The 16221-nt window shown below is 40.7% G+C and overlaps 1 pseudogene; it reads right to left on the bottom strand.

The window, feature by feature from the left end:
- The window catches only part of LOC115821735 (NACHT, LRR and PYD domains-containing protein 12-like), a 38009-nt pseudogene that overhangs the window by 3332 nt on the left and 18456 nt on the right, over positions 1-16221 (bottom strand).

Genomic DNA, 16221 nt, shown 5'->3' with positions numbered 1-16221 from the left:
TCGGACGATCATTATCAGTGATTTTGTTTTTTTTGTTTTTTCTTTATTTCTCACGCAGATTAGCCTACCATCTAATTGACAGTCGTATATTTATTACATGCTTCAAACGCTTTTCAAATTACAGTACTGTACAAACTAAATTACTGAACTCTGTATAGGCTAATTCAAATACACTACAGTACAGTACTGCATATAAAATGTAGCTTATTGTAGTTTCAAATTATAATTAGGCTATAGCCTAAAACGTAAAAGTATTATGCGGGTTACAAAATACGATAACTTCAGTAGTGAAAATACAGGCTTCCCGACTTCCCAACAGCACGCCCGGGTTTCAGTTGGCCAGTTTTTAACAGAATTGAAAACAAGTCGTAGGCTATCAATGCCGAACTGGTAACAGAGTTTGAAATCAAATTTAGCCGTAAAATAATCTAAGGAACAGCAAGTTTCGCTGTTGCGTCTTCTTGGCTCCTTTTTGACAGTTTGCCATAAGCTTCGATGAGACTGCGTTTGTCACTGAGAGAAAATGATTTTCTTTTCCCCGATCATTTCTGTGCACGCAGCAAGGTGCTAGCCGAAGCAGACGGGTTTCAGCGAGATAAAGTGGGCTTATGAAAGTAAGGTTTTATCCATATGTTTTCAAGTACAAAAAGATCCAAAATGAACACTGTAATCGGACTACTTGATTACTATAAGCGAACTATTTAGTACTGCACTTGTACAGGAATGATTCTGTCCTGAGCTTTTTGATCCATATAAGCGGTTGATCACAATAACCGTGATCACTATTAGCGGTTTCCACTGTGTACCTTGTTTCATTGTAGCCATTAGCTCCTTTTGTATAATGCATTCATTAATTGCCTGGAACAGTAATATTTTGATTCATCCCAAAAATGTTTGTAAAGTTGGCTATTATTTCATCTGGACCCGGAGAACGGCTAGATGCTATCTTTTTGATGGTGCAATCAAATCCTTCAATTCTCAAATCTTCCTCACAGTCTATTATTGCTTGTTGCAGACCGGACTTCCGGATTTTGTAATTCCAGGGAAAATCTGAGAGCGAGGAAAATCGGGCAGTTACAGGGTCTGTGGCTTCCATTCACTTGTCACATAACCGCTGGGCAGGCTCAGTGTAGGAACGACTCATTTGTTCATGAATCATAACTATGGGTCTTCGGGTCTTTATTTTCACTGCTCTGATATCACTCTCACTAATCAAACTGCCCTTTGTCCCAGTGTCCAGCTTGAGTGGAATAAAGGCTCCGTTTATTTGTAATGGCATCATCCACTCATCCTTTTTAACACTGTTCACATTAGACTGCTCAGTGTGTGTCTGTTCAGAATTACCAACGCCCACAAAGAGGATATCACTAAGATCAGTCCCTTCTACCATACACACATGCTGACCCTTTTACATCGATTTGTAAAAATGATTTTTCCTTTACACTTTGCACAGTATTTGACATAAACTTGACACTGCTTTGGAACATGTCACAGGTCACATCTTTTACTCTTTTACAATTAAATGTGTCTCCCTCCAATTGTTTTTGAACTTTCTTTGATCAGTAATTCTTTGCTTTTCCAGACACCATTATGTCTACTGCTGGGCTTTCACTGACCATGGCTCCCAACATTTCACAAAATGTTTTATTGTGTTTCAGAGTTCATTCACTCACCTGACATATATGGATATAATCACAAAATGGACCACAAAAAAAAACATGGAACACTGCTCTGTCATCCCTAAGTAACACACACAGCAAAACACTAAATCTAGACTGTGTAGAACTCAGAGGGAAAAGAACAAAAGCAGAAAACCCATCACACTACATATGTAGCACTTAGGGGGCGTGATTACCACCTAGGATTCAGAGCTTGACTATGCCACTCCCAGTTATGAGGTTTAGATCCCAAAAAATCTTTTTCTTTTATTTTGTACAAACATTCATAGCAAAGATAAAAGCTATGCAGAAATTCAGTAGTGAAAGAAAAAAAAAATTCTATGTCCATTCTGCAATGAATGCCTTCAAGAGCAGCTCATCAGAGTGAGAAGAACTGAGGGGTTAAAACAAAGGCGCAAAAAGAAAGAATGAGCCCGGTTTATAAAAGACTCACTTCACAAATCACTTCTAGGAGAAGCGAAGTCTGGGACTTTAACAAGCTCTAAGGAGGAGGTGGAGGAATTTGTTGAGGAAAGGCTTCAGGGACCCAACAAGAAATGAAGCCCCAGCGGAAAACCATGATCTCGGCACTATCCCTCAACAACATCCCTCAGCACAGAACCTCCATTATTGGGGGAGGTTCAAGAGGTCGTCACATAGATCACTCTAGATCATCTTCTGCTCCATGTCCCAGCGGTATACCGTATAAAGTATACAAGAAATGCCCCATGCTCCTCCGAAGGCTTTGGAAGCTTATGCGGGGAATTTGGTCAAGGGGCACTGTCCCGACAAGCTAGAGAAGAGCAGATGGGTGCTTTGTGCCCAAAGAATGGGGCTCCATGCAGATCAGCCAGTTTTGGACCATCTCCTTGCTCAGTGTGGAAGATCTTCTTTTCTGTTCTTGCAAAAAGAATGAGCGCATACATGACCCAGAATGGGTATGTTGACACCTCTATCCATAAGGGGGGAACTGAAGGGTTCTCGGGGTGCTTGGAGCACATGGAGGTTCTTACCCAACTGTTACAAGAAGCAAAGGAGAAGAAAGGCAACCTTACAGTTGTCTGGCTCGACTGCGCTAACGCATATGGGTCTATCCCCCATAACTTGATTCAAGTTGCTATGAATCATTACCACATCCCATATCATATCCAGGGCCTGGTCACCAGCTACTTCAGCGACATCAAGCTACGAATCCAATCTGCCAGGTTTACAACAAAGTGGCAGTCTGTAGAAAAGGGAATTGTAACAGGGTGTACCATCTCCCCCATCTTATTTGTCATGGGAATGAACCTGATCATTTTAGCGGCTAGCAAAGAGTCAAGAGGACCAAAGTCAACAGGCAGCAATCAGGAGATTTATGGACGATCTTACCGTGACAACACCAACCCATGCGCAGGCAAGATGGGTCCTAGCAGAACTTGACTGCATGGCCACTTGGGCAAAGATGACCTTCAAGCCCAAGAAATCAAGGTGTCTGGTGATCCAAAAGGGCAAACTATCTGAAAGGTTCAAGTTACTTGTTCAAGGGGAAGGGATCCCAAACATACAAGGCAATCAAATGCCTCGGAAAATGGTATGACGGTACCCTGACAGATAAAATAGTATCTCCAGCATAGAACAACAAGCTGAAGAGTGGCTTAAGAAGATCAGAAAGTCTGGCCTGCCTGGGAAATACAAGTGTTGGATCTACCAACGTGGCCTGCTTCAGAGATTTATGTTGCTCCTCAATGTGTACGAAGTGTTTATAACATCAGAGTGGAGAGGAAGATCAACAAGCACCTTCCTAGATGGCTTCACATCGATGAGGCTCTACATAAGGTCTGGACAGCTCCAGCGGCCCTTGTCTTCAGGGCACACACCAGCATCAAGCACTAATGAACTACGAGAATTATTTAAAAGAAAAAAACATACCATCTTTCAGCTCGCCGACCAGCACGCCAGCCAAACAGCACGCCGAAACCCACAGGTGTGTTCGTAAATTACGAATCGTAATCTGGCGCTAAACTTACGCAATTACCTATAAACCTATGACAGCACACCTATGTGGGTACACCAGACTAGGTCCTAGAGTCCTACCGGTTACACATATAAAGGAGTGCACTCACTATACTGGACTCATGACTGGATGAATGTGAAGTCATTGATCTCTATGGTCAAATCAAAATCAAACACACAATGAGTAGCTGGAAAATAACATGATTTGATTGGCTGATGCCTAGCTCCCATTAGACTGTGTGTCTCTCATCTCCTCATTCTCCCACCACACAAGGAAAGAAAAGAAACAGAAATCAAAAACAGGGACAGACTCATGTCCTTGGAAAACGTCCTTTCATTGTGAACATGTTCTTACACTCCCACACTCCCAGCATCCAATCAGAGAGAGAGAAGATAATATTCACACACTGATACGAATGTCTCTGTGACCTATCTGTAAGCATCAGTTTTGTCTACACTGTCCAAATGTTTATTTTGCTTGGAAAAAAATATTTATGTGACTAGAATGACTGGGAAAATTACCAACAAGTTGCTCCATTCAGAATTACTGACCTCAGTGTTTCCAATTTACAGTTTGGATTCTTTAGTGCGGCACAGAGCATCGTCACTCCTGAATCCTGAAGACCAGTGTTACTCAGGTCCAGTTGTTTCAGGGGATAGTTCACTGACATCAGAGCTGAGGCGATAGTTTCACAGGACTGCTGAGTGAGTTTAGAGTCTCTGAGTCTACACAGGGAGAAGGAAAACAAAACACTGACTTTTTAAAGAATAAAATTATCCTGTAAATCACTTCTATGGCTGGACTCTGGTGACATTTTTATCATGACGTTTTATCGTTGTTGTATTGAAATTTTGATTTTGTAACCATCGTCCACATTCAAATATTGAAATATTGTATTTGTAGCTGCTCTATGAACACAGCATTTCCCAGGAGGCATCTGAAATATATAAAATACTAGATTGTTCACTCAGTGTTAAAAACATCATTTCTGATGAGCAGATAGATAACAATGTGTAATATGTCTTTCAGATCGATCACTGTTTCATAATATCAGCTTTCACAAGATTTTCATCAGTCTTATTGTCCTTTTGTAATTTGGTGTATAGATGAATTATTGTAATGAAATTCATTACATTATATTTGTTCCACAAAGACATACCAAAATATGACTACAATTAAATGTGTCTCTCTCCAATTGCTTTTGAACTTTCTTTGATCAGTAATTCTTTGCTTTTCCAGACACCATTATGTCTACTGCTGGGCTTTCACTGACCATGGCTCCCAACATTTCACAAATGGTTTTATTGTGTTTCAGAGTTCATTCACTCACCTGACGTATATGGATATAATCACATAATGGAGCACAAATAACATGGAATATTACTCTGTCGTCCCTAGTTAACATGCACAGCAAAACACTAAATCTAGGCCGTTCTGAATGAAACAAACCTGTTCACACTAGTAAATGTACTCTTAGAGTCTACTGTGTGAGAAGATTAGAAATATCAGAAACCTGCCATTGTTGATGATGCTGTTTGTTCCCTCTGGAGAGTGACTCTGCTTCTGACTGTTGGTCTTACTATTGTCATCAGACCCAGCTTTGATCTTTTTCATCAAGTCAAATAATGTGATTTGATGTGTTCACTTCATTACTGATTCATACACTATTGCAGTGTTAACTATGGGGATCAGTGACTGTGTAGAGCTCAGAGGAAAAAGAACAAAAGCAGAAAACCCATCACAGTACATATAAAGGAGTGCACTCATTATACTGGACTCATGACTGGATGAATGTGAAGTCATTGATCTCTGTGGTCAAATCAAAATCAAACACACAATGAGTAGCTGGAAAATAACATGATTTGATTGGCTGATGCCTAGCTCCCATTAGACTGTCTGTCTCTCATCTCTTCATTCTCCAACCACACAAGGAGAGAAAAGAAACAAACAGAAATCAAAAACAGGGACAGACTCATGTCCTTGGAAAACGTCCTTTCATTGTGAACATGTTCTTACACTCCCACACTCCCAGCATCCAATCAGAGAGAGAGAAGATAATATTCACACACTGATACAAATGTCTCTGTGACCTATCTGTAAGCATCAGTTTTGTCTACACTGTCCAAATGTTTATTTTGCCTGGAAAAAAATATTTATGTGACTAGAATGACTGGGAAAATTACCAACAAGTTGCTCCATTCAGAATTACTGACCTCAGTGTTTCCAATTTACAGTTTGGATTCTTTAGTGCGGCACAGAGCATCGTCACTCCTGAATCCTGAAGACCAGTGTTACTCAGGTCCAGTTCTCTCAGAGGACAGTTCACTGACATCAGAGCTGAGGTGATAGTTTCACAGGACTGCTGAGTGAGTTTAGAGTCTCTGAGTCTACACAGGGAGAAGGAAAACAAAACACTGACTTTTTAAAGAATAAAATTATCCTGTAAATCACCTCTATGGCTGGACTCTGGTGACATTTTTATCATGACGTTTTATCGTTGTTGTATTGAAATTTTGATCTTGTAACCATCGTCCACATTCAAATATTGAAATATTGTATTTGTAGCTGCTCTATGAACACAGCATTTCCCAGGAGGCATCTGAAATATACACTGTAAACAATATAGACAATACTATATTATTCACTCAGTGTTAAAAACATCACTTCTGATGAGTAGATAAATAACAATGCCCAATACTTCTTTCAGATCAATCACTGTGTCCTATTCAGAATATGTTTTATCAAATCAGCTTTAACAAGAGTTTTTACCCTTTGTAATTGGGTGTATAGATGAATTATTGCAATGAAATTCATTACATTATATGTATTCCACAAAGACATACCAAAGTATAACTAGAGAATTCCCACCATTTTCCTTCAGATAAAGCTGATAAAGAGTGGATATCTTTTTTTCATAAAAAATGAAACTGAAAACTCACAGAGCTTTTCTGCAGCACCTCACAGCTGGGAGCAGTCTCCTACGACCCTCATCTGATGTCTTGTATTTCTTCAGGTCAAACTCATCCAGCACCTCCTCTGACATCAGAAACATGTAGGCCAGTGCTGTGCAGTGTGCAAGTGAGAGTTCAGTTCTATAATTTTCAGACTTGATAAAAGCTTGAATTTCTTCATGGAGAGAGTGATCATTCATTTCAGTCAGGCAGTGCAGTAAATTGATCCATCTCTCAGGTGGGACACCGTCTTTATTTAACTCTTTGATGTAACGGCTTATTTTCTCGATGCTCTCCTGGTTGTTCTGTGTGTGTGTCAGCAGGCCTTGTAAGAGTTTCTGGTTGGACTCCAGTGAGATGCCATGAAGGAAGCGGACAAACAGATCGAGATGTCCATCCTTACTCTCCAAAGATATATCTACAACTTTCTTCAGCAAGTCTTCCAAGGAAACATTCTCTGGCACAGGTCTGGTCTTTTTCTTCAGTGCTTCCATGATCTCTGCATAGCAGTAAAACACATAGAGAGCAGCAAAGAACTCTTGAACACTCAGATGCACAAAGCAGTAGACCTTCTTCTGACGAAGTACAGATTCCTCCTTAAAGATCTCAGTACAAATCCCAGAGTACACTGTGGCCTCACTCACATCAATGTCACATTCTCTCAGATCCCCTTCATAAAACATGACATTGCCCCTCAGCAACTGATTAAAAGCCAGTTCAGCAAGTTTCAGAAAAATTTCCTTGCTTGATTCCAGAAGAATCTTTGGGTCTGTCACAGTTTTCTCTTCATATTTCTGCTTCTTCATTTTAGTCTGAATGAGCAGAAAGTGTGTGTACATCTCAGTCAGAGTTTTAGGGATCTCTTTAACATTGCCTTGACACAGCATTTCCTGAAGCACAGTGGCCAAAATCCAACAGGACACTGGGATGTGACACATGATGTGGAGACTCACTGATGTCTTGATGTGTGAGATGATTCTGTTGGCTTGACTCTCATCACTGGCTCTTTTTCTAAAGTATTCCTCTTTCTGGGAATCACGGAATCCTTGGACTTCTGTCACACGACTGATGAACTGAGAAGGAATCTGACTGGCTGCTGCTGGTCTGGAGGTTATCCAGATGAGTGCAGAGAGAAGAAGATTTCCTTGAATGAGGTTTGATATCAGTATATTCACTGATGATGTTGTGGTCACATCACACAGCTTCTCCGGAATATTCAACTGAATTCGACTCTCATCAAAACCATCAAAGATGAACAGCATTTTAAAGTCATTATATTTCTTTGGATCCAGGTCTTTCAGCTCTGGGTGAAACTCTAGCAGGAGTCCATGAAGGCTGAACTGTTCATCTTTAACCAAGTTCAGTTCTCTAAAAGGAAGAACCAGCATGAAATCAATGTCCTGATTGGTCCTTCCTTCTGCCCAGTCCAGAGTGAACTTGTGCACAGAGACTGTTTTTCCAATTCCAGCAATGCCCTTGGTGAGTACAGTTCTGATTTCTGGCTTTTGTCTGTCCGCTCCAGATTCTTGACAAGACAAGGCTTTTTCCTCCTCTTCAGTTCTGTTGGTTGACAAGGGTTTGAAGATGTCATTGCAGCTGATTGGTTTGTCTTGAGAACCCCATTTCCTGGATGCTGTTTCAATCTGTAAAACCTCATGCATCTCATTCACTCCTTCACTCTCTCCCTCTGTGATGTAGAGCTCTGTGTAAATGCTGTTGAGGAGGGTTTGGTTTTCTTTCAGTGCAACACCTTCATATAAGCACTCATACTTCTTTTTCAGGGTGGTTTTATGACCTTCAATGATTCTTGGCAGGACATCATCTGACTCAGACACGGATGTGTTGTGTTGGATATTTTGGCAACATCCAGACTGATCCTCAAATACATCTGTCTCCCTACTGCAGAGAGAGAGAGAGAGCGAGAGAGAGAGAGAGAGCGAGAGAGAAAGAGAGAGAAGAGCAGGGGTTCAGTAAAAGAAAAAAAATGTCTCAGAACCTGCTGACACAGGCCACGCCTGGACTGACCCTGGATCAGACCTGAGTTTCCATATTTGACAGACACTTTCTTTGGGAGACATATGACTCCATCAAGGCTAGCAGGCTGAACCCTTCTCATCTTTAGGACTCATGTGCAGTTGGGATGATAGTGATGAAGTGTAACAATAATGATTGACAGCTGTTTAGGGCTTAGCCGTGACTATTGAGGGAAAAGTGCTGTTAATTCACTGCCCACATTTTTCCTGTCTGTCCAGGGATCAAACCAGCAATGGTTCGGTCCCAAGCCCACTTCACTAACCTTTAGGCCCCGGCTCAGTTTTATCACTGACAGAATTTCAGACAGAATGAACCCTCGATCAGTGTTAATGTCAATTAAAAACCAATGTCATTCAAATAATTGTTCTCTGAAATCTTTCTCCACAGTTCTGATGGTTGTCCTTGCAGTGTGAACTGTGGCCTTGTTGGATGAGAATGGTGTGTAATGAATGGGGCTGACTGGGTCTTGCCACAGCCTGTGAGGCCTGGGATTTAGTGTATGGACCCAGAAGCAAACTCTTCAGAGATTTTTAAAAAGGGTGATTTAAAATGATCAAAAATCAGCAAATCAGAAAACACAGGGGCAAAACACAGTACTCACAGAAAGCAGGCAAAGGTCAGAAAACACAGGGGCAAAACACAGTACTCACAGAAAGCAGGCAAAGGTCAGAAAACACAGGGGCAAAACACAGTACTCACAGAAAGCAGGCAAAGGTCAGAAAACACAGGGGCAAAACACAGTACTCACAGAAAGCAGGCAAAGGTCAGAAAACACAGGGACAAACACAGTACTCACAGAAAGCAGGCAAAGGTCAGAAAACACAGGGACAAACACAGTACTCACAGAACACAGGCAAAGGTCAGAATACACAGGGGCAAACACAGTACTCACAGAAAGCAGGCAAAGGTCAGAAAACACAGGGGCAAACAGTCCGGAGAATTCACCAGAAACCAAAAGGGCTTGACAAGAGCAGAAATCCAAAATACAACGCAGTAGATAAGAAACATGAGCAAGAAACAGAACAGTCATGAAAGAACCACAAGAGAACCTTCCAAAAGCTGGATGGTTGAGACATGGCTTTTAAAACAGTGTAATGAGGAGATGGTGAACAGGTGAGTTGAGGGATCAGTGGTGATCAGTGTGATGGTGAAAACCTGGAGCGGAGCCCAGGAACAGGACACAAACGGAGGAGAGGGTTAGACAGTGGAAGGATGAGACTGGATTGTGACAGGTCTATTTAATGCTTGTATGATTGTTCCTGTAGAAACCACAGTAATGCATGAGGGCTGTTACACAGGGAGAGACATTGTACTGCAAAGCTGCGTATGTGTTATGTCTTCCAGTATTACCACACACCAGCACAACCCTATACACCAGTTCATCACTCTTTCCCAGTACTGACTGATACTGGTCTTTACTGTGCTGTCCTGTTATGTGAACTTTGTTTCCTCTGTGAGTGGAGTCAATCACACGTTTATATTTTCTCATGTTTTCTATGGGAACTAAAGCCACACAATCCTTTAGTGAATCTGACCCTCAGTGTCAGTTACATTTATGGACTCACTGTGACTCAGAGGGGACTGGTTCTCTGCTAAATTTCAGAGGGGGATCCATGGATATTTCACTCTTCATAGACACACAGCTGGGCACTGGAGATCCTGGTCTCTGTGACTTAGTTCTGGGAGAATTGAGCAGGTAAGTCAGTGTATAATATACAGCGTATCATATGTCGTAAACACTGGTCAGTGTGACAGACTGACAATAAGGAATCATCTGCTGAAAAATCATTGAAGAGTTTCCAGGTAAAGTGACTGAATCAGTGTGTGACATTTCCTGTTGTTTGGTGACCACTTCATTTAATCATATCAATGTTTGGTTTCATAACAGCCAAGAACTACAACATATGAACAGCATTTTGTTTGTGTTTTAGTTTCACTCTCTTTGATTCCAAATATCTGAATGAAAATATCCACACATCTCACTGTAACCTGTGTGATCTCTATTTATCTGTGTTTGACATTATCAGCATGAATATATTATACACAGTGTTAATATCAACTTATATTATACACATAGTTAATACGGTATAAATACAGTCACTCACTGTGACTCAGAGGGGACTGGTTCTCTGCTGAAGTTTGGAAGTTCATGCATGGATTCGTCACTCTTCACAGACACACAGCTGGGTACTGGAGATCCTGGTCTCTGTGTCCTGTAGTCAACAGGATCCTCCTCCTCACACTGTCCAGACTGACTCATTCTACAGACAGTGTTCTTCTCCTCTCTGTCCCCACAGTCAATCCTTTCAGTTTTCTCCATTCTCACAATGTGAGACCTGTTCAGACAGTGCAACTGATTTGGTCCTGTGGACACACACGGACACGCACACACACGGACACGCGCACACACACACACACACACACACACACACACACACACACACAGAGTCATAAACAGGAGTGTGTATGGAGACCAAATATACAGTGTGTGGTGGCCATGTTGATTAGCTTGTTTCTGTTCAGATTCACTCCTATCTGTCTTAAAAACTAAACTTCCCAATAAACTCCTCATCTGTCAGTTATAACATTAACTCTCTTTATGTTACTGACATAAAGTAAGAGTGTGTTTGTTTTCAATTAATAATATATCATTTAATAAAACAGAAGACAGTGTCTGTGTCTTCATCCAAACAGCTATATGTCTCATATACAACACACTAACATTAATATATTCATAACATTCTGTGAAAATCACAGGAGCAGGACTGTGTTTTTCCCTCTTCATTTAGTTAATGTTTCACCCTCAGCACATTCAACATCACACAAGTGACGCCCGAAGTGATCTGACAGGTAAAAACTGATCCTCCATCTTTAGATCTTGATATCATAAAATGACAGCAGTAGATTCAGAGGTAATTTAGTCTATCTTGGGCCTAATTCATGCTGCAGAGGGAGACAATAGTCCACTTGTATGTATATATATATATATATATATATATATATATATATATATATATATATATATATATGTGTGTGTGTGTATGTGTGTGTGTGTGTGTGTGTATACATCATAAAATAAAACTCATATGTGTTGTGGTTAGTGAGAGTTTCATATGAATGTGTCTTTTCTAATGTGAGACCCTGACTCCCTTACAGTCTTTACAAATGATAAGAAACCAGATCAAACCCTCAACCAGTGACTCACAGAAACCACATCAAACCCTCAACCAGTGACTCACAGAAACCACAAAACCACATCAAATACTCAACCAGTGACTCGCAGAAAATGTCAAATTCCCATGAATAAAATGCACAATGCACATCTGATGCTATTGTCATGTTTATTGTCGGCTCTACTAACGTCTCTCAATAACATGTTTACTGTGTTGGTGAAAAACTGTGGTGTATTTAAGAGCGAAAATAACATGCACAGCTTCCCGTATTCAAAGACAAATTATCAAAATGTGTTTCATATAAATGTGAAACACATGAAGTTGAGAAGAATATTGCATTACCTTCTGTCAGGTGACTCTGTAAGTCTTCAGTCAGACAGGTCCAGTTCACCATCAGTCCAGACTGTTGGGAAAGTTCTGGTTCCCTAGTTCAGAACTCAGAACACATGTTTAAAATCTGAATGACTCTTGTCTGGGTTACTCCAAGGTGTCTGTTAAAAATGTCTCTCTCCAAATGTGTCTCAGTCTCCACAGAGAGACACAGCTACACACCCTGAGTTCAAAGAGCAGGAATCAAACAAGTTAGTTCCTGGTTTAAGAGGGACAAAGATCAAACTTCAAATCATATAAACAACAATAAACCCTTAGTCCACTTTATTCTCATTATGTTCCACTGGTCAGGTAGAAATGGTATAGAGACATAAGGTTTTAAGGTTTTGACTGTATTCACACAGTGACATTTTAGTGTGAGAGAGTGAGAGAGAACCAAATCTTTGATTGAGTACATAAATAAAAATCTAACAAAAACCAAACTATCAAATCATTAAACTATCAATTATAAACCTAACACACACTATAAAGCCACGGACTCACACACACACACAAACACACACAATGCCACACACACACACACACACACACACACACACACACACACACACACATATTCACTCACACACACACACACATAGAACTTTATTTCACTGCATTTTTGCTCATATTTCCCACTGTCAGACAATCTCTGTTCAGTTCTAACACTGCAGAAATATGATCCATCATCGATGAAAGAAGAGAGTTTAATCGACTCGGGCAGACGCATTGAAGACGAAACTCTGACGGAAGAATTAGAGGCGGAGACTGAAGGCGCGCTGCAGTATCAGATCTGCATTATTGTGTGGAAGGCTCCTGTAAACAGACCCATTCAGAAGGCTCAGGAGTCTGAGAGTGTGTGTGATCAATGCAAGTGCAGTTTCAGAACTATCACTAAATAAGCAGACTGTTAAACTGCCTAAGTTAGAGATAGAGAAGTTTGACGGAGAAATCAAGGGGTCAGGACTAAATACAGCGTTGAATATTGACTTAGAAAACACTGGGCACGACTTTCAGGCTCTTGTGCACTGTCCTGTGCCCTAAATTCTCCCTAAAAAATCAATACAAACCCTTAAGTCACTAACTTAGCCATTTGACAGCTACATTTGATAGCTATGGTCCGATCTGATCAAAGGCAGAATCATTCCATTGTGAAGCCGTTTTTGGATACGCAAATCATTTCTCCCACCACGCCCCAAAATAGCTCTGTTTGTTGATTTTTTTTTCCCAATACAAAGGTGACGGTATAAACCATTCTACAGCTTAAAATTCTCAACGTCACTGGATCTGATTGCTAAATTAATAGTCTCAGCTCCCATATTTCAGTATTTACCACTTTACTGTGGCCTGTTTGGAAAAAGTGATTGTGCCTTTAATGTTTAAAACATCAGGAAGAACAGGTAAAGTAATATTTGTCTATTTTCTGTTTATGTGGTGGTGCACCGCTGCTGAATAACACAGGAAGTCATTCGCTACTTTGCCAAAGTTATGTTAGCTAAGCTAACTGACTAGCTATGTAATATTATAATGGGACTCTTGGGAGCTTTTGAGGCCGTTATACCTGTGAGGGTCGTCTTTACGGATATTGAGGCTCCAGTAGCCTTCCGCGGTGGCTAGGCTACATCACTCATTACTGCTGCTGTTATCTGGAGTTCACCTGTATTGCAGCAGAGAACACCTGTATAGCGTTCACCTGTATTGCGAGCCCTCCACTGCATTTCCCCCGCGTCTGAGGAAAGGCGACCATTGGCCATTTATAAAGTGTGCATTTGTTTGTTCTCACTGTAATTCTTCTCTAATCCAAACAAGAAAGAACTTGGCGCATCCATCTCCCTTAACACTGTGAATCCAGCTCTTACAAGTGGCCCCTTTCTGCTCTGTTCTGAAAGACTGCTCCCATGTCCCGCCATAATTCTTCCAGATAAGTCCACACACCCTCTCCATTCTGCTGTTTTTTCAAGCATAGCCACCTCCCTTTTTGCCTCCGTTGAGGAGCATGCAGTGTATTGCTAGCAGAAAAGCCTAATTTGGAACTTCCCAACATCCCACCATTGCCTTAATGAACAAAACTCCTTTTTCCTGTCTCTCCTCTTTCCCCAAAATTCATTCAGTTTAGGGCAAAAGGCTGCATCTTGTAAGAGCCTTACATTGAACTTCCAATATGCTGTTCCTCTGTGACTCGACACAGTAGATAGATGTACCATTGTGGCATGATGGTCTGAGAAACCAACAGGGCAAATAAAAGCTCTGATTATTCGATTAACGTGTTGTCTAAAACATATAAACAATCAAGCCATACTCCACTCACCGTGTCTTCTGACACTTTTATTCAAGTAAACAGTCTTATGGAAGGATGCTTTGTCCTCCACCTATCCAGTAAATCATAACACAGTATTATGTCATTTAAAGTCTCAGCTGACATTAGACGAGGTTCTTCACCAGTCCTATCTTTTACAAAGTCCACTAGACAGTTCCAATCACCTCTCAATACTAACACCGCATCTTGCGTAAACTGTGACAGCTCTTTTTTATATGGTTTAAAAGCATCCCTCTTTCTCTACCTACAGTTGGTGCATACACATTTACAAAGATATACTCTTGGGTGTTAATCTTAGCTTGTACCACTAAAACCCATCCCTTACACACTTGCTTTTGTGAGATTCTGTTCATGAGTACACTGGAGGAGAAAAGCACTGCCACTCCTGCACTAACACTGGTACCATGACTCATTATTATTTTCCCTTTCCACCACATTTCCCACTGTCCTTCATTTTCACTGTCACTGTGGGTATCCTCCAGAAATAATATGTCTATGGTTTTGTGTTTGGCGTGTTCTGCCAGCATTTCACGCTTGCGCTCATCTCTAGCGCCATTAATGTTTAAGGAAGCTGAGCATAAGACTGAGAAAGAGAAAACAGACTGGAAACCAAAAGCAGAACCCACCCATGAGGTGAAACGAAAACTACTGTTTATTCTATGGCAACTCTTTGCGAACTGTTGCCACCCACTTCTTAAGCCTAAATCTCTTCTTGGGTGACAACACACTCAAGTCTTGGGTCTTTGTAACATATTGAACAGATCTTAAAAACTTGACAGGATCAGGAGAGAACGTGGCCAGTGACACATTCTTTTTCCCTTTCATAACTGACAAAAAATTATTTAGCTGTGCTAATGTGTACATGTCACCTGGTTGGCTTAGCGAAGTCTCCACCACACCTGAGCAGTCAGATACGATACTTTCCCCCTCCGACTCATCAACACCTTCCTCCATACGCTGTGCTTCTTCCTCCCCTACAGTTCCTTCGTCCAACTTTTGACTCTAAATACCCGATATCGATGTTCTTTTACCTTGTTCACCGCTGGAGAGAGAGAGAGAACAGTCAGTCAGAGAGTGCAGTCAGAATCATGGTGAGCTCCTGATAAAAAATGAAAAATTAACCTAAAAGTGAGACAAAAACAGTAAAATGTGATGGAGTTTCCAAACAGGAAGAAATGGAAAAACATTTCTAATCTAATTCTTGGACTTTCATGTGGATTATTACAAAAGAACACAAGAAAAGGGAAAACTGAAGGGATACTGACTGTTACAAACAGTCAACCCTGACTGCAGGCCAAGGGCATTTGCCCAAGAAGTGTTGTTTCTAAGACATACAATATTATTACAATATTAATACATGTGTTATTACCTATTAGAAGATCTATCATCTATTAGCAAATTAGCAGACTAGCATAGCAAACTGACTTGACAGTGGAGAGTGACAGTTAGAGCAGTAAACATTTTTTCACGTTAGTAAAAAAAGAACTCTTCCTCCCATTCACTGTGAAAATGATAAGTTTTCTTCCTTTTTTTCTGCCATGTTTTTGTGGGTAGAAACCGCATTCATCTCCTCATCTTCGCAGCGCTCGCGAACTCATCTCAGCAAAGCTGTGGTTTGTCATGCTAGACTGACCTCTGAACCATACTACGCCAGAGTTCATGTATTTTAAACTTTTTTTTATGATCATTTTTTTTTACGTTTTTATATATTCGTTTTTAAATC

The sequence above is a fragment of the Chanos chanos genome, chromosome 9 (genome assembly GCF_902362185.1).
Source record: "Chanos chanos chromosome 9, fChaCha1.1, whole genome shotgun sequence".
Taxonomy (NCBI): Eukaryota; Metazoa; Chordata; class Actinopteri; order Gonorynchiformes; family Chanidae; genus Chanos; species Chanos chanos.
Note: the sequence above shows the minus strand (reverse complement) of the source record. Positions and strands in the feature narration are given on the sequence as shown.